This window comes from Lissotriton vulgaris, chromosome 1_1 (genome assembly GCF_964263255.1).
Source record: "Lissotriton vulgaris chromosome 1_1, aLisVul1.2, whole genome shotgun sequence".
In the NCBI taxonomy this organism is placed as follows: domain Eukaryota; kingdom Metazoa; phylum Chordata; class Amphibia; order Caudata; family Salamandridae; genus Lissotriton; species Lissotriton vulgaris.
The window spans coordinates 57,822,775-57,848,025 of record NC_141685.1 but is presented as its reverse complement, the minus strand read 5'-3'; the positions used below and the strand labels follow the sequence as shown (position 1 = coordinate 57,848,025).

General features: G+C 45.9%; 1 protein-coding gene across 1 annotated transcript in view; it reads left to right on the top strand.

Annotated features, from left to right (window-relative positions):
- The window catches only part of LOC147737244 (uncharacterized), a 542,156-nt gene that overhangs the window by 346,027 nt on the left and 170,878 nt on the right, over nt 1–25,251 (top strand). The window lies entirely within an intron of this gene.

The window sequence follows — 25,251 nt, the reverse complement described above, 5'->3', positions numbered from 1 at the left end:
TATGTACTGCTTTTGTCTTCTATGTGTATGGCAACTGATGCTTTGTTTTGCTTTAATAATCAGCTTATGTTTATTAGGTTTTTGTTGTAATCTCACTTGGTTCCTTCCGATCCCCCTCTCCTTCCGGCCCCCGTTGGTATAGTCCGCTCAATAATGCATGAACATTCCAGAGCTGCCTCCAGCTGACTGGAACCTGTGGTGGTGATAAGATGGAATAAAGAAGACTGATACTCTACCTCAGTGTACCTCGTCATTTTATTACACTGGCGACAGAACACTGCGTGGGGGCAGTTCACCATCACCCCCACGTGATACTCCAGAACAGCAAGTGTATTATGGTGGCATAAGGATAATAATTTACCTGAAAGGGATGAAGACGCTTCCTCACTTACCTTCCCCGCCTTGGAAGTAGAGGGCAGAGGGTGAGGTGTCCGTTCCGAGATCCTCGCTGCGTTGCTGTTGTCTTCATGCTGAGGTGAGCTGTGGGGATCCTTCCTGCGCGAGCATCGGCTGTGTCTTCCAGCAAGTTGTCCGTGGTCTACGGTCGAATGTGATTGGGTGGGTACCCGGGGGCAAAGGTAATTACAGCCTCTAGTGTGCCTGCTCACCTATTTGCCATCTCCTTAAGGTGAACTTGTACGTTTGAGAACGTGGTACAGCTTTGAAGTCAACCAGCGTTACGGCATGGGCAGTTTGTGGTGGCTGCCTAGAAGTTGAAAAGCAGTGAGGCACAGTCGTTTTCTGTGGTGTTGCAGTGTGGTCTCCTCCAGTAGCGCGGTTTCTGTCAGGATGCGCGCCTGAACTGGGGAGCTGTGGAGAGAGCGCCGCGTCTGCGCAGTTGAGTTCCTCACAGTGCTGGAGTCGGGGAAGAGCGTTACAGCGCCGCACCTGCATGTCAGTTTTCCTCACAAGCGCCGGAGCAGGGGAGCTGTGTGAGGCACACCGCATCTGCGCATTAAACTTTCCTCATAGCGCCAGAGCCGGGGAGCGGTGGCAAGGAAAACGGCACCTGCGCTCTGTTTTTTCCCTCACAAAGGTATCCGCAAGCAACGTGAGCTTTAGCGGTGCCCTCTCCCGAGTGTTAACGGGAGCCTTAAAAAATATATTTACCCTTTGTTGGTGCCTTTCGGTGTTGCCTTCAGTCTTCGCTGACAGGCCCAGCTGTTCACATTCACACGGTTTTGAAGTCAAGGAACGGCGCGGAGTCACCGGTTCTTCAAGGAGGCGTCAGACGACAGTGGTGGCGGCATTTCTACAGGTACTTTCAATTCCCCGATCGCACCTTCGCTGACAGGCTCAGCTGGACTAATTTTTGCCCTGCATGTTCGAAGAGGCCTGTCTATATTTCGCTGATGGGCACAGCTGTGTAGAATCTGTGGAATTTTTTTTTTTCTCTCAGTGTTTTGACAAGAACCTTAAATTATAACGTACTGTCTACCTATACATTATCACTATAATTGTACTTTGGAATTGTTAAGAGCTGTATGGTTCAGAGGGTCATTTCGCCTATGGTGGTGTGTTGGTGTAGTACAGTTACACGTTAAGCATAAGATTGTGTTTTATCTTTTCCTCAGTATGGCACGCACAAGCATGTCTCAACCACCACCATTCTTGAACGAGGTGGGGGAACCACAGTTACCTTGGAGACAGTGGTTAGGACTTTTAGAATCCTATTTGATAGCCATTGGGGCAGAGAAATTCTCTGCTTTAAGAAAATTGCACACTTTACTCCATAACTTAGGTGTAGAAGGGCGCAAAATGTACGATAATATAACTGCGGAGGCAGAGGAGGATAGCGATGATGATGAGAATGTGTATTTAGCAGCAGTTGGCAGACTGGAAAAACATTTTGGCAAGACTATTAATGTGGTTTTGGAGAGGCACACATTTTTCTCAAGGGTGCAAGGTAAAGGAGAAAAGGTGAAAACTTACATTGCAGCACTTAAGGGTTTGGCTAACACTTGTGATTTTGATAGTTTACATGACTCCCTTATTAGAGACCAGCTATTTAGGTGTACTAATAACAATAAAATTCAAGAAAGGCTTTTGGTGGCCAATCCTGATCTCAAACAAGCTGTAGAAATTGCGGTAGGCATTGAGCACACAGCAGACTGTATGGCAGCTATGAAGGGAGAGTGACAGAAGAACACAGAGGTTAATGTTATTAGCAAACAAGAAACTAGCAGGGAGGCTAAGGGGAAAGGGGGGAAAGGCCAGGGTCCGGTTCCTCCTGGTACCAAACTTAAGTGTTTCAGGTGTGGCAGCCCTAACCATCTGGCCAATCACGCAAATTGCCCGGCAAGATCAGTTACATGTCATAAGTGTGGGAGGAGAGGCCACCTAGCTAGACTGTGCAAAGATTTCCAACCTAAATCAGTTCACTCTATTGAACAGGAGACAGACCAAGAAGTCAAGATGGTGTTCAAGGTGGATGATGAAGAGGGAGCAGAGAAGTATCCGTCTTGCACTATTACTCTAGATCAGTGGGAGGTCAGTGTCTTTGCTGATTCGTGTTCTCCGTATACCTTAATTGAGGAGGAGACATTTCATAGAGTGTTCCCCACAAAACAGCATACCTTACAACCTGCAGATGTACACCCGGGGGGGTACAATAAGGACCCCATACCCTTGGTGGGAATGACAACCATGAGGATTGGGTTTAAAGGAAGGTGCACGGTGGGCAAGGTGTATATTACAAAGAAAGGATCTTGTTTGTTGGGGTGGAGACACCAACGGGAGCTCGGCATCAAACTAGACGCCAACAGCCCTGACCAAGTACTCCTGGTAGATCAGTCAGTAGGGAGCATGAGGGTGTGTGAGGAGTTTCCCCAGGTGTTTACGGAAAAATTGGGGTTACTCTAGGGCTATCAGCATTCTATTAAACTTAAAGGGAAGGCGAAACCAGTGGCCCATAGAGTAAGGCCTATTCCCCATTTGATGCAAGCTCCGCTTCAAGCAGAAATAGACAAATTGCTAGCTCAAGGTGTAATTGAGCCCATTGAGAGTTCACAGTGGTTGGCCCCGATTGTTCTTACAACCAAGTCTACAGGAAAGGACATTAGGCTATGTGTGGACCTTAGAGACCTCAACAACAGTATTTGGGTAGACAGGCATCCACTACCACGCATACACGAGGTCCTCACTTTGATCAAAGGTGCCAGCTGTTTTAGTGTCCTCGACCTGTCCTCTGCCTACCACCAGGTAGAGTTACACCCCAACTCAAGGCATTTAACCTCTTTCATTACACCCTTGGGTGCCTTTCAGTACATCCGCATGCCGTTTGGCTTAGCCTCGGCCGCTGCTGCGTTTCAGAGGATTATGCAACATGTGCTGGAGGGTCTACCTAAGACGTTATGCTTTCAGGATGATATCCTCATCTATGGTAAGGATGTTGAAGAGCATGACCACATTTTGAGGGGAGCCTTGGTTAGACTAGAGCTGCGGGTCTAACCCTGAAGAAAGAGAAATGTCGCATTGGGGTGGGGTCAGTGGAGTACTTGGGCCACACCATTTCTGTGGATGGCATTAAGCCCAAGCTTAACCTTGTGGAAGTCATTCGAGACACCAAACCTCCTACTGATGTTGAAGAGTTAAAGTCTTTTCTCTGACTTTCTGAGTATTACGCCAAATGTGTGAGAAATTATGCCAGTATTGTGGAACCCCTGAGAATGTTGGTGAAAGCAAGAAATCCGTTTGTTTGGAATGAAAGTTGTCAAGGGGCGTTCACTACAGTGAAAGATTGCATTGCCTCAGCCCCATCTCTGGGAAGATTTGATCCGACCAAACCCACAATCCTATTCACTGATGCCAGTAACAAGGGTGTGAGGGCTAGCCGTGTACAGATGGACAGGAATAAAGAACAGGTAGTGGCCTTCGCGTCACGCGCTCTAAAAGGAGCGGAGGTTAACTACTCTGTGGTTGAGAAAGAGGCACTTGCTTGTACATGGGCCATTAAACACTTCCGCTTTTTCTTATGGGGCATTCCTTTCACTGTGCGGACCGACCATAAACCTCTCATGTATGCCTTCACCACGAAGGGTTCAGAGAAAACCACACCACGCATTTCAAGGTGGATTTTAGGTTTGGAGGGGTACAATTTCATTGTGAAGTACATGCCAGGATCTCAGAATGTGGTTGCAGACTTCCTGTCCCGTTCACCTAATAAAGTGGGTGGGGAAGAAGCTATAACGGAGGATGAGGAACGGGTGTTGACACTCACTTCTTTGGGTAAGGAGGAATGGGAACAGGGATTGAACCAAGACAGGCACTTGCAGACACTCAAAGACCTTATAATAAATGGGTGGCCCAGTGATAAGAGCAAGGTAGGGCATGAATTGAGTGGGTTTTGGGAGGTGAGACTGGAACTTAACATTTTTGATGATATGGTCTTCAGAGGAGAAAAGGTTGTCCCACCTGTCTCCCTAAGACAGAAAATTGTGGACCTGGCATATGAAGGACACTTGGGCCGTAGTTTAACCAAGAGAAAGATCAGGTTGGACTACTGGTGGCCGGGGATAGATGTCATGGCTAAACTGGTCGTGAGAGACTGCATGGAGTGTTGCAAGGCAGATAAAACCCATCAAACCCGGAAACCACCTCTGTCTCCGGTGTCCATACCCGAGAAGCCTTGGTCCAAACTGGCACTTGACATAATAGGCCCACTAAATTTGAAAACTTTGAGAGAACGATTCATTGTGGTGTTGCTTGACTATCACTCGAAGTGGGTGGCATTTAAATGTGTACGCCAGATTGACACTAAGGCACTCGTGAGCTTCCTCAATTAAATCTATTTCGAGGAAGGCATCCCGGACATTCTAGTCACGGATAATGGGGTGCAATTAACATCAGAGGAGATGAAGGCATTTCTTTCAGACATTGGTATTGTTCACCAAAAATCTGCCTTATACTGTCCCCGTGCCAATGGGTTAGTGGAACCGATGAACCGGGTGGTAAAAGAGTGCTTACAACGGGCAGAAACGTTAAACACACCTGCTGCACAGGCTCTGCGACAGTCTGGGCGCACCGCACCACTCCCAACTTGGTCACGGGGGTGTCTCCTTTTACTTCATTGAAGGGGAGGGATCCTAAAACTAAACTTTCTCCCCCTATTGAGAGACAAACTAGTTGTTTGGTGGACAGAGAGATGATTGGTGAACGTTACAAAAGCCACCAAGAAAAGTATGTAGCAAGGTACAATTCTGACAAACATGTTAAAACCATACAGGTGCGTGAAGGTGATTTGGTGCGCATTGATCTCCCCAGGTCGAGACGGAGAGGTGCCACCAGGTTCTCCGATCCTATGGTGGTGAGTAATGTGGGTAAGAATGTGGTACAGTTGGCCAATGGTCAATCCTGGAGCATGGATAGAATTGTTCCATACAAGGAATTCAAGGTTCCCCAGTTGCAAGTGTTACCTCCAGGAATGAGTCAGGTGACCCCCAGAAGGTCGTCTAGACCCACAGTTGCACCCCGCTGGAGCAAAGATTGCTACACCACAAAATAAGTCTTCCGTCACTGGTTACTGTGTTTTGGCGTGCCGCCTCCTGTTTGCTTACTCTATGTATTGAATTCTCTTATCTCTGCAATGTACCCAATCTGTTCCTTTCCCTTACCCCATAAGGAGATGTGTTGTAATCTCACTTGGTTCCTTCTGACCCCCCTCTCCTTCCCGCCCCCGTTGGTATAGTCCGCTCAATAATGCATGAACATTCCAGACCTGCCTACAGCTGACTGGAAACTGGAAATTAGGAATTGTGCTCTACATAACTTTGCTGTGTTACAGTAGTTGATTTTTATGTACTACTTTTGTCTCTTATGTGTATGGCAACTGATGTTTTGTTTTGCTTTAATAATCAGCTTATGTTTATTAGGTTTTATTATTCAATAAAATGTTTCAAACACCACAAATGGTAGTTGATATGTATTTACAACTGCAGCATTTTTATTGTATGGGCAGTTTCACAGCGGCCAAAAATATTGTCTGTGGGATGACTGAGGACCACATTGGCATCAGCAGGGAGAGGTTTGGGCAGGTGATTAGGGCTACATGTAAGGTTGGAAGTGGGGGGAACAAAGCATGTCCATTGTGTGGACTGTGACTCCTGGAGTTAGTGTGAGGGATACCATGCTACCCTGTAAATGAGTCCCCTAGTGATTATTATCAACAAATGTTATTCGGTTTTATAAAAGAAAAACATCTTCCAAGTTACAGATTGACAAATATAATATGTCCAAGTTAATCAGACCACAAGATAAAAATTCAGGAATTACAGCAGTAGCTTTTTGCGTCTGTGAGATCTCAATGAATGCCGTCATCAGAATCGGTAGCCGCTGGGGACAACACAGTGCATGGGCTGTTACTGGTTCAAGCAAAGTATCAACATCCGTTGGCATGACTGATGGGAGTGTGAGACATGTGACTAAAACGCATTCTTCTCCGCATAGCAGGCAGCGTAAAACAGGTAGGATGCAATCTTGCCAAATTGGTCTGAATTACAGAAACCATGTGGTATTTAATTCTCTTAGACGAGGTAGTCCCAAAATTTGGACGATGCGCGCATGACACTTCATCGCCAGTAGAGTTGTCTCCATGGAGAACTAGGTGTCGTTTGTGAATTGACTTGCCATATCGCAGCAATAGAAGCAAAAATAGTATTCCTGCAGCGAGTCCCAAAATGAGAGGCAATCCGCCGAACACAGAGTGCACAAAGTTTGGAAATATTACCAGGACTGCTTCAAAAGGTGCTGACAGTCCAGAAAATACGGTCTTAAATACATGTACAATACCACTCGTATCAGACATGTTTAAGATACGACTTAACATTTCTGATAAATGTATAGGGCAATGTGTAGTTAAGAGGGCATGTAACTCTGCAGAAGTCCTTGCGATTTGCAGATTATAGGTTTCTTTGGCCGATGTCAGTGGCACTGTTTTTTGCAAAAGAATGGCTTTCATTCTGCTTAAAGTATCAATTTGTATAGAAGAGATGTTCAGTGAAGCCCAAAGTGGCGACTCCCGGCTGTCTTGGTTTTAGGAAACAATACTTGCATACAGCAAGTGAACCTGGCTTACACAGTGAGTGGTTTAAAAGTAGTGAATGCATTTGTGCAGATGGTGATAAGGACTTCAGTAATTTCTGTACCATTCTGAAGAATTGTTGCCGTGATGTTGGCAATGTTTTTTGCAAAAAAGTCTGATAAATCTTCACTAAATGCTTGGGAAGGGGAAACTGGGGCAGACAGAGCAGTGAGATTAGTAAACTCTTCTTTCATCTCTTTTTCTTGGTGTTGTTTTTGCTTACTCCTGCATTTCATTCTATTGTAATTATTGTTGCTACTCTTTTGTTATTGTTTAGCTCTATCCAGCTGTAACTTCAGAATGTCATAGTAAAAATATCATATATGAAAATATCACTCTAGTGGGTGTAGACTTTCTAATATAAACTCCAATGTGGCAATATTTTTGTAATCAATATTTAGGACACAATATTTTTGTCAGTCGATATTTTAGCCACAATATTTGGTGCCATTCCTTCTGTTCTCTTCATTCTGCAGTCTGTCTCCGTTCATCTTTCTGCATGTTCTTTCTCTTTGTGGTTGTTCCCTGTATCTTGTATACACTATCCCTCTAAACAGCAAGTTAAACCAAATGTTTGCATGTAATGTTTTTTAGTTTTAAATGGTTTTTTATTGGGCCAAGGTAAAGCATAGTAAAGCATCGTAATACAGAGTGCATGCGACCCGCAAACCAGTTGCAGTTCGTAACGAACGTCCATTTAGTGCTAAGACAGAATTGGCATAAGAAACAGGCATTCAGCAGTAGCAGGGTGATGCAAATGAGGCTCATGACATGCTTTTGTGGCCAACAATTTAGAATTAACCAACCCAGCAAAACCCCCCCTACACCCCAACCAATCTCCCGCCCTCCACCCCAACCAGTGTGCCATATGTTCGAGGCCCAATGACTATGAATCGGAGAGAGACCCGTACCGCAAACCCTTGAGGTAATTAGGTGTCTATCGCCGAGTCTGTGAGACGCAACAGCACTTTGTACACGTAATTTCATTAAATTCTTTGGACAGCAGCGAGATGAAAGGTTGCCAGACTTTTTGAAACGTGGCTGCAGAGTGAGAGAGAGTAGCCTGGATACGCTCCATGCCCAGGGTGAACCAAAGTTTGTGTAGCCACCCTGTGTGGGTGGGTTTGGATGCGGACCCCAGAGTGAGAGGATATGTTGCGTGGCGGCTTGCATGGCAATGCCCATCTGTCGCCACGGACCGATTTCAGGGGGAAGGTGAGTGCATTGGGAAGCCCCAAGATGGCATATGCGGGGAAGCGAGGTATCTCCGTGTCAAAGGTCGCGTCAATGTCATCTAAAACAGAGTTCCAATAGTCTCTGACCTCCCTGCAGTCCCAGAGGATGTGAGTCATAGTGCCCTTTTCCCCACACCCCCTCCAACACAGGTTGCTTCTAGAGGGGTTACCTTTATGAAGTCTGACTGGGGTGAGGTGCCAATAGGTTGCCAGTTTCACAGCCGTCTCTCTGCCCGCCGTGTTGCGTGTGGTGTGGGATGCTCTGTAGTATACCTGGCCCCATTCCTTAAGTGACAATGGTCTGCCTAGCTCGGATTCCCATCTTTTCTGTCCAGCTGTCTTGTGCGAATCTATTGGAGGCGTAAGCATTTTGTATATATCAGAGATGAGGCGGCGATCTGTGTCTCTAGTCAGGAGCCATTTCTCGAAAGGAGTCATGGGGCGTCCCACCAAAGTGACAGTCGCCGGGTCAGTAAGCCAGTGTCGTAATTGAAAGTATTGGAAAAGATGGGGGTCGGTGACATCATAGTTTAGTTTAATGGTGGAGAAGGGGAGGAAGCCCTGTAGATCAAAAAGATCTCCTGCGCATCTGCATGTCGTGCCTCGCCATTGCGTGAAAGCTCGGGGATCGTTACCCGGAGGGAAGTCCGGGTTGTCTAGTAGTGGGGTAAATGGAGAGGGAAAAGTAGTGAGGCCGCGTCTAGTGGCCACCGCGTCCCACACCTTGGCGACTGTGCGAGTTATGGGAGAGTTGGTGAGGTAAGTCGGTCTGTGCTTTGTAGGCAAAAAGGGAATCGCCCACAGGGAGCGCTGGGCCATGGCTCTGTCCTGAAATACTACAAAAAATAATCAGCCTGCGCACTCTCTTATGTGTACTCAAGTACTCTATAGTTCTACAAAGTTGAAGCGTTGTTAGTGTGCTGTTTGGTTGGAAGGCAGCCAGCCCTAATGAATGATCAACCTCTGGTGGAAACACCACTAGTATTCCAAACGCACTACTTGTTTAAAGTATTACCATTAGAAACAATTAATCCATTATTATTTATCCTAATAATCACTCATGAAAATTTTTTCAAGTTGTACATTTGTATTACAGATTCAAGAAAACTGGTAAATTTGTACACGGTGATGGAAAAAACAAATACATCAACGTTATTGTGTGATGTTTGTAAAGGTATAAAGACACATACAATCATATGGATTAAATCAAAACTCTAAAGACAAGTGTATAATGAGAGACACAATTCACTGTAAAAGCCCAATGCATTTCGGGGGGTTCCCTTCTTCAGGGGCACTGTAAGAAACAAAACATAATAACAACTCATTGTAGCAATGTATTTCAAAGGTACGTGCTAATTAGCTCAAAAAATTTGTTACTATTCAATATAAACCGGCAGTTCTATTTACACACGAAGTGGACAAAAGCAACACTAGATAACACTGTATGAGCTTATTAAAGAGGTCAAAAATGACAAAGAGAGATAAAAAGCAACTTGAATAGTAGCCACGCCACCAAAAGAACACCATGTGTGTGTGGAAAATACTTACCCCTACCGTCTCTATTGATAAAACATCCCAGCTCCAAAAGAAGCAATCACACAATTAATTACACAGTCCCGAAGACACCGCTGAGTGAAAGTGCTAAAAACCAGATCCCTGTTTTCAACATGACTCACTTGCACTAGAAGATCAATGTCCGTGATGAAAAAAATATGACAAGACCTAACGTGATGAACCTGATGGAGAAAATGAGAACACCACTCAGCATATTGAAACTGCCACCTGTTCACGATGTAAGAATAATTGGATAGAACTACGTCAATGCACTTACTGTGTAAATAACAAATGACAACTGTGTAATTAGTCCGTGCTCTATTTTAATGCAGTCGACATAGAAACTGCGCCAATGCAGGCGTGGATCTGTAAGTCTTCTATACTCTCATGTTTGCTCATCACCTGTGTGGAGGGACGCTCTGTGGAAAATCAATGAAATCCCTGTGAATATATTTCTCATTGAAATGTGCTTGAAATCCAAGCCTATTGTGACGAAAGCTTTGTAATCAACTTTCGCTCTAGCCAAGATACTTAGCTCGAGTGGCACCACATAACATACAATCGTGTGAACCTGATAATGTGCACTTGAAAGTGACTCTCTCTTACCTAAGCCAATGGTCTGTACACATTAAATGCAAAACGTCAATGAGAAAGCAATATTGCGTGAGTTCCCATATGTCCAAAATGTAGAGATTAGCTCCAATGCCAGCTCACCTTACTACTACAGCATGTGTCCCGTAAGTGGTTGTTTCCTTCACACGTCGTCTGTGCTTCAACAGCGAGACTAACTGATGTTGACAAAAAAGCCTCCTACTGCACGCCGAATCTACACACCCAGAAAAATTAATTAAAACCACGAAATCCTGTTCCCCTGCTCTGTCTGGGTTATACTTCATCAACAAATTCATGCTTACCGCCTGGGATCTAACGCGCCTGAACTCGTTGCCCCGGAACTGACTTCGTGTTCGCTACTCCCTTCCGTTTTGTAAGCGCAACCATTGCTGGTCAATACACAACGAAAGAGGACTATTAGTGGTTGCCACAGTGAGGCCGCCATATTGGAAAGGGCTTTGTGTACGGAAAAATGAACTCAGAATCAGGTGAATACCACATCAACTATTGCAGGGAATTACTGCGCCTGGACTGCTTTACCGCAAAGAGAACCGCCAGTGACCTGCCAGGTTATGAAAGTAATTCCGCAAAATGCTCGAATCCGAGTAACTTGCTGAATTTTTTACTTTCGGAAGCGCCAATGTTAGACAACCTGCATAAATCAGGAAGCACGTTATGCTGTTGAGATGGGGAACAAGAGTACTGAGCCACTTATGGAACCCGAGATGCCTATTCCTTTTCCAGCCTAGTGATTGAGACGCTACTAGACCGATGAGTACATGAGTACTCCACTGTAACACGAGAGTGATCGAACTACTGTTAATCACTGGTGCTAACTGAGACTGTGTAAACTAAGAGACTCAAAATAAACAGTCATGTGTTCTAAGTTGCCAGAAATTACTAAGTGGGTAGGAATAATGAAAATTTCTCTCTCGATAAAAAACAAAATACGTGAGTAGCTGATGGGAAAAGCATAGTGAAAACAGACAAATAGCAGTATACAGGAAGAGCAGATAGTGAGAATAGACAAATAGCAGCATGCTAAGTGGTAAAAGGACAAACATGACTACTTTAAGAGTACTCAAGTTGTGCCATGTGAATTATTTGGCTATTCTGTAGCACATTTCCAGTCATTACATCCATTGTAATAATGTAATGACTGGAAATGTGATTCATCACCCACATTCGGGTAAAGAAATTTCACTCATATACAATGGGGACTGCAACAGTTCCAATGTAATCTACACTATCAAGTGTCCATGCGGAACTTTATATGTGGGCAAAACTTCTAGAAAGATAAAAGTGCGCATAACAGAACACAAGAGCACATTCAGAACTAAGTCCACTAAGTCCTACTTTGCAACACACTGGTTAGAGCATCAACACACTAACGCCCAGCTTAGGTTTACCATACTAGAAATCATTGCAGTCAAACCAGATCAGAACCACACAATAATTTTGGCACAAAGAGAAGCTTGGTGGATAAAATATTTGCAGACACTGGCACCTAATGGGCTTAATGATAGAATTGAATTGCAATGCTTTTTGTAACATTTTTGCTGTCCATAATACTCACAGGAATACATTAGTTATTATGGAGTTACTCATTGTTTCTTACAGAATAGCATGAGGTGCAGTTAGCAATGTTTGTAAATGAGCTTATATTTAGGCCAAATAATTCACATGGCACAACTTGAGTACTCTTAAAGTAGTCATGTTTGTCCTTTTACCACTTAGCATGCTGCTATTTGTCTATTCTCACTATCTGCTTTCCTGTATACTGCTATTTGTCTGTTTTCACTATCTGCTTTTCCCATCAGCTACTCACGTATTTAGTTTTTTATCTCAAGAAAATTTCATTATTCCTACCCACTTAGTAATTTCTGGCAACTTAGAACACATGACTGTTTATTTTGACTCGGGTTCCATAAGTGGCTCAGTACTCTTGTTCCCCATCTCAACAGCATAACGTGCTTCCTGATTTATGCAGGTTGTCTAACATTGGCGCTTCCGAAAGTAAAAAATTCAGCAAGTTACTCGGATTCGAGCATTTTGCGGAGTTACTTTCATAACCTGGCAGGTCACTGGCGGTTCTCTTTGCGGTAAAGCAGTCCAGGCGCAGTAATTCCCTGCAATAGTTGATGTGGTATTCACCTAATTCTGAGTTCATTTTTCCGTACACAAAGCCCTTTTCCAATATGGCGGCCTCACTGTGGCGACCACTAATAGTCCTCTTTCGTTGTGTATTGACCAGCAATGGTTGCGCTTACAAAACGGAAGGGAGTAGCGAACACGAAGTCAGTTCCAGGACAACGAATTCAGGCACGTTAGATCTCAGGCGGTAAGCATGAATTTGTTGATGAAGTATAACTCGGACAGAGCAGGGGAACAGGATTTCATGGTTTTAATTAATTTTTCTGGGTGTGTAGATTCGGCGCGCAGTAGGAGGCTTTTTTGTCAACATCAGTTAGTCTCGCTGTTGAAGCACAGATGACGTGTGAAGGAAACAACCCCTTACGGGACACATGCTGTTGTAGTAAGGTGAGCTGGCATTGGAGCTAATCTCTACATTTTGGACATATGGGAACTCACGCAATATTGCTTTCTCATTGACGTTTTGCATTTAATGTGTACAGACCATTGGCTTAGGTAAGAGAGAGTCACTTTCAAGTGCACATTATCAGGTTCACACAATTGTATGTTATGTGGTGCCACTCGAGCTAAGTATCTTGGCTAGAGCGAAAGTTGATTACAAAGCTTTCGTCACAATAGGCTTGGATTTCAAGCACATTTCAATGAGAAATATATTCACAGGGATTTCATTGATTTTCCACAGAGCGTCCCTTCACACAGGTGATGAGCAAACATGAGAGTATAGAAGACTTACAGACCCTAGCCTGCATTGGCGCAGTTTCTATGTCGACTGCATTAAAAGAGAGCACGGACTAATTACACAGTTGTCATTTGTTATTTACACAGTAAGTGCATTGACGTAGTTCTATCCAGTTATTCTTGCATCGTGAACAGGTGGCAGTTTCAATATGCTGAGTGGTGTTCTCATTTTCTCCATCAGGTTCATCACGTTAGGTCTTGTCATATTTTTTTCATCACGGACATTGATCTTCTAGTGCAAGTGAGTCATGTTGAAAACAGGGATCTGGTTTTAAGCACTTTCACTCAGCGGTGTTTTCGGGACTGTGTAATTAATTGTGTGATTGTTTCTTTTGGAGCTGGGATGTTTTATCAATAGAGACGGTAGGGGTAAGTATTTTCCACACACACATGGTGTTCTTTTGGTGGCGTGGCTACTATTCAAGTTGCTTTTTATCTCTCTTTGTCATTATTGACCTCTTTAATAAGCTCATACAGTGTTATCTAGTGTTGCTTTTGTCCACTTCGTGTGTAAATAGAACTGCCGGTTTATATTGAATAGTAACAAGTTTTTTGAGCTAATTAGCACGTACCTTTGAAATACATTGCTACAATGAGTTGTTATTATGTTGTGATTCTTACAGTGCCCCTGAAGAAGGGAACCCCCCGAAATGCATTGGGCTTTTACAGTGAATTGTGTCTCTCATTATACACTTGTCTTTAGAGTTTTGTTTTAATCCATATGATTGTATGTGTCTTTATACCTTTACAAACATCACACAATAACGTTGATGTATTTGTTTTTTCCTTCACCGTGTACAAATTTACCAGTTTTCTTGAATCTGTAATACAAATGTACAACTTGAAAAAATACAAGATTATTTTTTGAAAACATTTTCATGAGTGATTATTAGGATAAATAATAATGGATTAATTGTTTCTAATGGTAATACTTTAAACAAGTAGTGCGTTTGGAATACTAGTGGTGTTTCCACCAGAGGTTGATCTGTCCTGAAATAGCCATCTCTTCTCTGACTCCGGCCTGTACCACTCCACTAGATAGCGGAGCTGTGTGGCGTGAAAATACTGTAGTAAATTGGGGATGCCCAGGCCTCCCTCGTCCGTGCTCCGGTGAGCTAGCTGTTTGTTAAGTCGCGCCCGTTTTCCCTCCCAGATAGAGTGGTGCAGTGCTGCTTGAAGGTCGGGGATGGTGCCTTTCGGGGGGATTATTGGGAGAGTCTGGAAGACATGTAGGATTTTGGGCAAGGCTGACATTTTCACCGCCGCCACTCTGCCCAGGAGAGACAGAGGCTGCTTAGACCAGCGCGTGACATCTGCCTTGATCTGGGCGGCGAGAGATTTGTAGTTCAGAGCCGCAGTCAATGCGTTGAGTGGGTAAGGGTGACCCCCAGGTAAGGGAGCTCCGAAGTGACCCGGAGGTCACAGCCGAAGTCAGAGGTTGGAGAGTTTGTGTGGGCGTTGCCTCCTAGCGGCAAAATGAGGGACTTACCCCTATTGATCTAGAAACCTGCGACTGTGCCGAATGCGTCCAGCTCTACTAGGAAGGCTGGTATCGAGTGGGTGGGCTGGGCAAGAGCAACTATGATATCATCAGCGTACAAGCTAATGGTGTGTGGTTCACCCCCAAACGTGATTCCTGTAATGTCAGGATTATCTCGGACTTTCTGCGCCAATGGTTCGATGTAAAGGGCGAATAAAAGAGGAGATAGTGGGCAGCCCTGTCTCGTCCCGCGCTGGATCTCGAAGGGGTCCGAGCAAGTACCACCCAGTCGGACCCGGGCCTGCGGTCGGTGATAGCAGCTGGCTTTCCAGGATCGAAAGCGGTCTCCAAGACCGAAGCGAAGTAACACCTGCTGTAAGTAAGCCCAGTCGACACGGTCGAAGGCCTTCTCTGCGTCGATGGCCACAAGTGCCGCGTCGGAATCCTGGAAGTGTGTTTTATCTATTAGATGCAGCATTCGCTTGGTGTTGTCGCTACATTGGCGGTTGGGCACGATGTTAAAGAGGGCCTTAGTAGAGTTTTTTGCATTGGCAATATTTTCTGCAAAGTAAACACTCATAGAGTGACGTTTGAGTTTATGAAACTCTTTAAGGGCCTGTCTGTAAAGTGACTTGGCTGCAGGGTCATATGTCAGACGCCATTCAAAAACATAATTTGCTCAGGCTCTAAATTAAGCTTCTATCCTCTGCACTTGCCAATATTTTGTGCCCCAGACAGTTTTTTGTCTCAATGTTGTCTTTCCAAGATTCGAAACCTAGTGAAGACAGTTGAGCATAAAAGGCTGTAGAATAAATTTGCTTGGTATTTGTTAACATACTTTTCATTCCTGTTTTTGTTTACATTTTTAAAGTAAAATGATTCCGGATTGGATACATTGAACCCTGAAAAGTACGGACATTTTCTAAAAAATGTTTTTGAGCTACCCTTTGGTGGCGTAGGACAATGTTCCCATTGGTTATACATTAATACATTTCTAGGATTTGCAGATTTGTGCAAGAAATGATGACCATAGTGATAATAACAATACATTTGTTCATCATCTGATGAACCTTCTAAGTATTCATGATTTGTAAAGTCTGACATCATATTATTAACAGTCTCGAAGTCCCAATCATCAGAAAAGGTACTAGATGAAACAAAGTCATTCAAGGAAATCTTGAACTGGTGTGGAATCTTCAACAGCTCTGACGGGCCAAACATGTCATAATTAGTTCTGTCCCAAGCTATACTCCCTGGTATAGGAACGGCTGTGATGTTCACTGATGACAAGTCTCTTTGTTCATGATGGGATGATTTGTGTGGCTTGAGAATTAAGTTGATGTTCTTACTTGCTGTGTCTATTTTGACATATCTTCCATTTATCAGCATTCCCAAAGTTATTACCAGAGTCAACCAAAGTAGAAGAAAAAGCACACCCAACACAATCCAAAGTTCAATCCATGGTGAAACCAAATAGGTTCTTTTCCAGGTGATGAAAAAGGTCTGTTGCTTGTTCTTTCAAAGTTCTTTTTACAGTCGCAGTTTTAGGTTTGCTTGGATCCTTCGAAAATGTATCAAAGTTAATGAAATAGCCAGAGGCAGTTCTGTTAATTGTTGGGATTGCATCTGGATTCGTTGAAATCGCTGGAACCTCAGGATTACTTGTAACATTTGTGTTGTCAGATGCTACTTCATTGTAGACAGGCGTTTCTTGACAAACTGTTATTTTGGGTTTCAAGAGGTACAAGTTCCATAGCTTTGTTGCTTAGTCCTTCATTTCGCACTGCAGATTCTTCAAAGGTGATGAGCTCTCAGTTTGAACCTCTTGGATAGTAGCCAGAGCTGGGCATCTGCTACATCGGCGGAGTCCACTTGGCCTACTGCTTATGATCGGCCACATGAGTTGGTTTGACCAGGTTGATAGACACAAACCTGTTCTCCTTTTTTCCAGCAAGGGGCGGCAGTATTACTGTTCTTGATCCGTGGATTGCTAGGACAGGTACTGGTTGTCAGTAAGAAGGCCCAAATTCCTTCTTGTCCGCGATCTTTTCTCTGACCAGATCACCAAGCTTTGGGATCCAGACAGGCCTTGCTGGGATGGTCTGTTTTTTTTCAGTGGTGGTTGGTTTCAGGAATAAATCAATCAATCAATCAATCACAGACATTTATAGAGCGCACTACTTACCCGGAGGGTCTCAAGGCACTTGGGGGGGGGGGGAGTGCTGCTACTGCTCGAATAGCCAGGTCTTGAGCTTCTTCCTGAAGGAGAGGTGGTCTTGGGTTAGGCGCAGGTCGGTCGGTAGGGAGTTCCAGGTCTTGGTGGCCAGGTAGGAGAAGGACCTTCCTCCTGTTGTCGTTCTTCGGATGCGGGGGACGGTGGCGAGGGCGTGGCTGGCTGATCGGAGATGACGTTTTGGAGCGTAGAAGTTGATGCGGTTGTTGAGGTAGCTCGGGCCTTGATCGTGTAGGGCTTTGTGTGCGTGGGTGAGGAGACGGAAGGTGATTCTTTTGTTGACGGGGAGCCAATGCAGGTCTCTCAGATGTCCGGAGATGTGGCTGTGTCGTGGGATGTCGAGGATGAGTCTGGCTGAGGCGTTCTGGACCGCTGGAGTCTCTTCTGGAGCTTGGCGGTGGTTCCGGCGTAGAGGGCGTTGCCGTAGTCCAGTCGGCTGGTGACGAGGGCCTGCGTGACCGTCTTCCTGGTCTCGGTGGGGATCCACCGGAAGATCTTCCGTAGCATGCGCAGGATGTTGAAGCATGACGAGGAGACGGCGTTGACCTGTCTGGTCATGGTGAGGGAGGAGTCCAAGATGAAGCCCAGGTTGCGTGCGTGGTCTGTCGGTTTGGGTGCGGTGCCCAGGGCGGGGGGCCACCAGGAGTCGTCCCAGGCGGAGGGCGAGGAGCCCAGGATGAGGACTTCCGTCTTGTCTGAGTTCAGTTTCAGGCGGCTGGTCGTCATCCACTCGGCTACGTCTTTCATCCCTTCGTGAAGGTTGGCTCTGGCGGCGGCGGGGTCGTTGGTCAGGGAGAGGATCAGCTGGGCGTCGTCAGCGTAGGAGATGATATTGAGGTTGTGTTGGCGTGCGATGGCCGCGAGGAGGCTCGTGTAGACGTTGAAGAGGGTGGGGCTCAGTGAGGATCCTTGAGGGATGCCACAGATGACTTCGTGGCCTCTGACTTGTACGGTGGTAGACGGACTCTCTGTGTTCTTCCGTCGAGGAAGGAGATGATCCATTCCAGTGCCTTCTCCTGGATTCCGACGTTGCTGAGGCGCTGCACTAGGGTGCGGTGGCAGACAGTGTCGAATGCCGCGGAGAGGTCTAGGAGGATGAGGGCCGCTGTTTCTCCGTTGTCCATCAGGGCTTGGATGTCATCGGTGGCAGCGATGAGGACGGTCTCGGTGCTGTGGTTGGCTTGGAAGCCAGACTGTGAGGGGTCGAGGGATCCATTCGTCTCGAGGAAGGCGGCCAGCTGTTTGTTGACGGTCTTCTCAATGACTTTGGCTGGGAACGGGAGGAGCTAGATGGGGCGGTAATTCTTGAGTTCGGTGGGGTCCGCTGTAGGTTTCTTTAGTAGGGCGCTGAGTTCGGCGTGCTTCCAGCTCTCCGGGAAGGTGGCGGTGTCGAAGGAGGTGTTGGTGATGTCCCGCAGGTGGGGTGCGATGACAGCGTCGGCCTTGTTGAAGACGTGGTGAGGGCAGGGGTCGGTCGGAGATCCGGAGTGGATGGAGTTCATCATGCGGACGGTGTCTTCGGTGCTGATCGGAGTCCAGGCGCGGAGGGTGGTGGTGGGGGGCGGTGGTTCAGTTGTGGCGTGCGTCGGTTGAGTGCTGAAGCTGTTGTGTATGTCCGCGATCTTGTTGTGGAAGTAGGAAGCGAGGGAATTGCAGAGGTCTTGCGATGGGGTGATGTCGTTGTTTCCGGCGTTGGGGTTGGAGAGCTCTTTGACGATGTTGAAGAGTTCCTTGCAATTGTGTGCGTTGTTGTCCAGCCGGTCCTTGAATGCGGTTTTCTTGGTGGCGCGGATCAGTTGGTGGTGCTTCCGGGTGGCAAGCTTGAGGGCGGTCACGTTGTCCGGTGTAGGTTCCCTTCTCCAGGCTTTCTCGAGGGCTCGGCAATTCTTCTTGGAGCTCTTGAGTTCGTTGGTGAACCATGGGGCCTTCTTGCTGCCGGGTCTGCAGGGCGGGGTCCTCAGTGGGGCGAGTTCGTCCGCGCAGTTGCTGATCCACTTCGTGAGGTTGTCGGCGGCCTGGCTGGGGTTCGCTGAGCTGGCGGGAGGGTGCTGGCTCAGGGAAGCGGCGAGCTGGTCGGCTGTGATCTTGTTCCAGCTTCTTCGAGCAACCGGTTGCTGGTGGTGGTGGATCGTCGTTTTTCTGAAGGTGAAGTGGACGCAGCTGTGGTCCGTCCAGTGGAGTCCAGTGGCGTGGCTGAAGGCGATGTCTTTGCTGGATGAGAAGACGGCGTCAAGTGTGTGACCGGAGAGGTGGGTGGGGGTGGACACCAGCTGCTTGAGTCTGAGGTTGGCGAGGTTGGCGAGCAAGGTGATGGTGTTGCGGTCGTTGTTGTTCTCCAGGTGGAAGTTGAGGTCCCCCAGGAGGATGTAGTCAGCGGAGGGGAGGGCATGCGGGCTGACGAAGTCGGCGATGTCCTCGCTGAATTGTGTGCGTGGTCCCGGGGGTCGGTAGATTAGGGTGCCTCTGAGGGTGGTCTTCGGGTCGGTGCGGATCTGGAAGTGTAGGTGTTCGGCGGTTTTCAGGGTGTCGTCGGTGTTGGTCGTGATGTGGATGGTGTCCCTGTGGATGATGGCGATGCCTCCTCCCGTCTGTTTGACGCGGTCTCTTCGGGTGATCTTGTATCCCTCTGGGATGGCGATGGCGATGTAATGACACATTACTTTGTTTCGTTCTTATCTCATTTCATTTAAGTCCTGTAAGACCGCCAAGCGATCTTTGATCTTTGATATCAAAGAGTTTGTGCCAATCGAGGTCCGCCACTAACATTCTGGTCCCAAAAAGGACTGCCTATGGAGTGATACCCCCTAGATAACTTCTTGGCAGATTGTTAAGACTACATTGGACACTTATTAGATGTTTGACCCAACCGTCAGCCGAACCTAATACCCTAGCTGTTATAGATTGCTTTATGTCTCGTTTTTTTCTCTCCACTACCGAATTTCCCTCAGGATGGAATGGACTACCGCAATGCAACGCCCAGATTGGCCATGGCCTCCTGGTAAGCTCGAAAGGTAAACGCAGGACCTTGGTCAGAATGTAGCGTGCCGATAAAGACTCGCAAATATTTAATACCAGTTCGAGCGTCAGCCGAGCGCTGAGGCCACATCCAAATGAATCTTGAACACGAATCCACTGCAATCATGATATATTTATAGTTGCCATTACTCTGTATGGGACCGCAGTGGTACAGGTAAACGCAAGCTAATGGTTTATCTGAAATCAACCAGGGCGTCTGCGCAGGACGTTTTACAGAAGAGACTTTCATCTCTTGGCATATTTCACATTCCAAAACATAGTGTTCGAGGCATATGAGCTGCAGATACTACACTGTGCATTAGATCGCCAGCTGGTGTTGGGCTCCGATGATTGCATGTTGTTGTCGTATTGGAAGAAGTATTTTGGAGTCACGAGATAGGTGACTCCTCCCTTGGACGATAGTGCGCAAGGGCATCGGCTCCATCCTTAGATTGTTTTTTTCCGCCACTGGGTTCGGATGAACTTTTTCCGCTCCGGCTCGACATCTACTTTTCAAGTACTTCGAAGCGCAAAAACTTATTAAAACTTCACCTAACTACCTTCGATATTGACTAACATTGTTTTCGACTCCGTCAGCTCGATTCGGGTCATCGACGTGGGCCGTTGGGCCTATCCACGCCGTGAGGCCTACACCTTATGGAAAGGACGCCATTCAAGAAATCCCTCTTGTGTGGAGCAAAGTTTCCATGCAGTGACCACCACGAGGTCTGTAACCTGTGCTTATCGCCAGAACACGACGAATCCAGCTCTGCAGCCTGCGCGTCCTTTCGATCCAAGAAAACTATCCGAGATCGGCGGGCCCGTCGACACAACATGCAGAGATCAGCTCCAGAACTGGTGGATATCTTCGACGAGGAGGTTCCGCTCGTTCCCGAAGAGGATTCCGATGATCTCCAAATCGTCATATCAGAGGCAGATGGCTGAGATAACTCCATACCATTGGGTCAGTGTGTGAGTACTACTGCCCCTGCATCACACACAGCACCCAAACTGAAGGCAAAGGTCAACACTCCGCCTCCTGGGCCCAATCGAGACCGAAAAATCACTCCGAAAGCCCTGCCATCGAGCCCAGCTCCGAAGAAAATAAGTAAGCCTTCCGGCAGCTCCTTACCGAGCAAGCCGCACGTGTCGATCCCACCAGCTCCAGCGACACCAAAACCGAAAGAAGTCGAGGCTCCGTCGACTTCTAAAGACAAAGGTGCTAAGCCAACATACGACGCCTCGAAGCCGACGAGACCAGCTTCCACTCTGATGATCACCTTCGGTATCGAAACCGACAAGCCCTGATTCCGATGCACCCAAGCGCTCGAAACAGGTTACCACACCGAAAACAACACCTTCGGTGCCGAAAACTATGCCAAAGGACACTGTAACGCCTCCTAAGGCTAAAGACAAGCAGCATACTCGTTCGGATCTGAAAAAAACGGCGCCGACAAAGGTTACACAAGGAGAAGAACTTTTCCAACCTGATCCTCTGCAAAAGAAGATCTACATTGACCCAAAGACAGGTGCTGTATCCACCATACCACACAAGAAGAGGAAGGCAGATACAACACCCACTGTAGTACCTACCAAGAAGAAGGACTCTGCCACATCTCCTATCACCCTTCTTCTCCTATACTTCCTTCTCCTTCATCCCCTGTTCCTCTTAACAATTCACCACAGATTTCCCCTCCACATTCTCCTCTTCTGTCTTCACACTTACCTCAAAATGATCAGTATAGTTTAGGAAGAGGGTTAGACCCAGATAAGCCGATCCCATACCCTATAGATGATACAGACTGGGAGTACCCGAACCCACAGAATGCACCAGATATTCCTGACCCACAGTCATACCAATCAAAACCTTCTCCCTCAGAAGATAATATTAGTTTTGGACACCTGCTAAACAGAGCTGCCATTTACCATGGAGTCACTATGCACTCTGATGAGGCAGAGGAAGATTTTCGTTTAGACACATTTGAACAATCGCAAAGGTCTGCTCAAATTCTTCCTATGATTAAAGGGGTCATCAAACACGCTCCAGAGATATTTTAAGACCCTGTACGTACTAGGATCCTAAACCCTAGATTTGAGAACAAATATAGGCCTGCACCAGCAGATCCAGCCTACATTAAAGGACAACTACCATTAGTTTCACTAGTTGTATCAAATGCTAGGAAAAGGGAAAATTTACAAATGTCAGGGGAGACACCCCCACCTGACAAAGAATCTAAAGTAATAGATGCTTCAGGCAAAACAATAGCTGCGCAAGCTTCTAACATATGGCGTATAGCTAACACACAAGCCCTCCTTTCACGATATGATAGGGCTCTTTATGATCAGTTAGAGAAACTACTGGAACATCTACCTGACCAATATAAGGCGCAGGCAAACAACCTTATACAAGAAGGCAAGCTAATTTCCAATGCCTCAATCAAGTGTGCACTTAATGTGGCAGACATTGCATCCAGAGCTGTCAACACTAGTGTCATACTTAGAAGACATGCGTGGCTACGCATTTCAGGACTTAAACAGGAAGTGCAAAAAACCATTTTAAATCAACCATTTAATCAAAAACAATTGTTCGGACCAGAGGTAGACACTGCACTTGAAAAGATGAAGAAGGATACATATACTGCCAAATCTATGGGAGCTTTACAGTCCACACAAGCTAAAAGTTCCTTTCGTCGCTCCTTCTACAGAGGAGGCTCCAAACAGTCTGGAACAGACAATACATCCTTCAAATCAAACACACAAACATCCTCTAACAAAGGATATTTTAGAGGAGGATATGGAGGAAACAACAACAAAGGAAGAGGTCGGTGTAACAACAATAATCGAACCTCCTCAAACACAAAACAGTGACTTTCCTCTGCTCCCCCAACAGCATTCCACTCTTGTGGGGGGGGGCAGATTAACACAGTTCCTACCTGTCTGGAATTCCATCATAACAGACAAGTGGGTAAGACAAATTATCCAGTCTGGCTACTGCCTGGAACTTACTGCAACCCCTCCACACATACCACCCAGACAGCGTCCAATGTCGGCAGAACACCTTACTCTGCTCAAACAAGAAGTCCTGTCACTTCTTCAAAAGAACGCAATAGAAATAGTTCCTTTACAACACTAAGGAACAGGGGTTTACTCGCAGTATTTTCTAATACCCAAGAAAGATGGGGCACTAAGACCAATTCTAGACATCAGGCCCCTCAATCATTACATAAAATCAGATCATTTTCACGTGATCACTTTACAACAAGTGCTCCCACTGCTGCAACATTGCGATTTCCTTACAACACTAGATCTAAACGACGCCTACTTTCACATTCCTATGCATCCTGCTCACAGGAAGTATCTAAGGTTTGTACTAGAAGGACAACATTATCAATTCAAAGTCCTTCCATTCTTAGTTACATCAGCACCGAGAGCATTTACAAAATGCCTAGTAGTAGTAGCAGCACATCTAAGGAGACAACAAATACATGTCTTCCCTTATCTAGACGATTTGCTCCTGAAAGCCAAGTCATTCAATCAGTGTCTTCAACATACACATAAAACAATTCAAACATTGTACGACTTAGGGTTCACAATCAACTACACCAAGTCACACCTGCAACCCTCTCATATACATCAGTATCTAGGGGCTACAATAAACACGTCAACAGCTCTAGCGTTTCCCAGTCCAGCAATGATACAGAGCATTCAGTCCTTAGTCACAGTCTTCCAACATCAACAATCTCTGCAAGCCATTGTGTTCATGAGACTGATAGGCATGAAGGCATCTTGCATTTTCATAGTACCATATGCAAGACTGCAGATGCGTCCGTTACAGGAATGTCTAGCACAACAATGAAACCAGGCTCGAGGGCAACTAACAGACCTGGTGTTGGTAGACAGCCGCACACATCGCTCTCTGCAGTGGTAGAACACCAAAAACTTGACAAGGGGGGCGACCGTTCCTCGAACCAGTTCCACAAATAGTACTCACAGCAGACGCATCTCTCACAGGGTGGGGAGCCTGCATCTTGCAGCAATTGCAGCATATTTACAAAACAGATAACATCAGTCTCTTTTTAGAGTTAAAAAGAATCATTCCCTCAGGTTACCACCTTCTCCAGTGTGGAACCTAAATGTTGTTCTTACAAGACTCATGGGACCTCCTTTTGAACCTTTACACAAATGTGAACTGCAATTCCTCACATGGAAAACAGCTTTCCTTATTGCTATTACCTCTCTTAGGAGAGTTAGTGAGATACAAGCTTTCACAATACAAGAACCTTTTTTACAGCTACATCGTAACAAAGTGGTTCTGAGAACTAATCCTAAATTCCTGCCAAAAGTCATTTCTCCTTTTCATTTAAACCAATCTGTAGAGTTACCTGTTTTTCCAAAACCCTGACTCTGTAGCAGAAAGAACTCTACACACACTGGATGTCAAAAGAGCTCTTCTCTACTATATAGATAGGACTAAATCTTTTAAAAACAAAACAAGTGTTTGTATATTTCTCTCCACCTCACAAAGGCAACCCCATCTCTAAGAGTGGAATTGCAAGGTGGATTGTCAAATGTATACAAATATGCTATCAAAAAGCAAAATGTACATTAACAGTTCCTCCTAAAGCACATTCCACACGCAAAATAGGAACATCAATGGCTTTCTTAGGGAACATCCCCCTAGAAGACATATGCAAGTCAGCGACATGGTCTACAACACACACATTCACTAAACACTACTGTGTTGATGTGCAAGCCAAGCAGCAAGCTGCAGTAGGCCAAGCTGTCCTTAAAACTCTTTCAAACTACTGCAACATATACAGGTGACCACGCTAGGGACACAGTGCTGCACAATCGATGCACAGTGTAGTATCTGCAGCTCATATGCCTGGAACAGAAAATGCTACTTACCACTAAGCATCTGTTCTTGGCATGTAGAGCTGCAGATTACTACACGCCCTCCCGCCTCCCCGGGACCTGTATCTGTTCCTTCATCTTACTTAGATGCACATGCATGGACATCTTTCTATTTACTTCTACTAACTCCATCATTTCCCATCATGGCGAAAAACAATCTAAGGATGGAGACGATGCCCATGCGCACTATCGTCCAAGGGAGGAGTCACCTATCTTGTGACTACAAAAGACTTCTTCC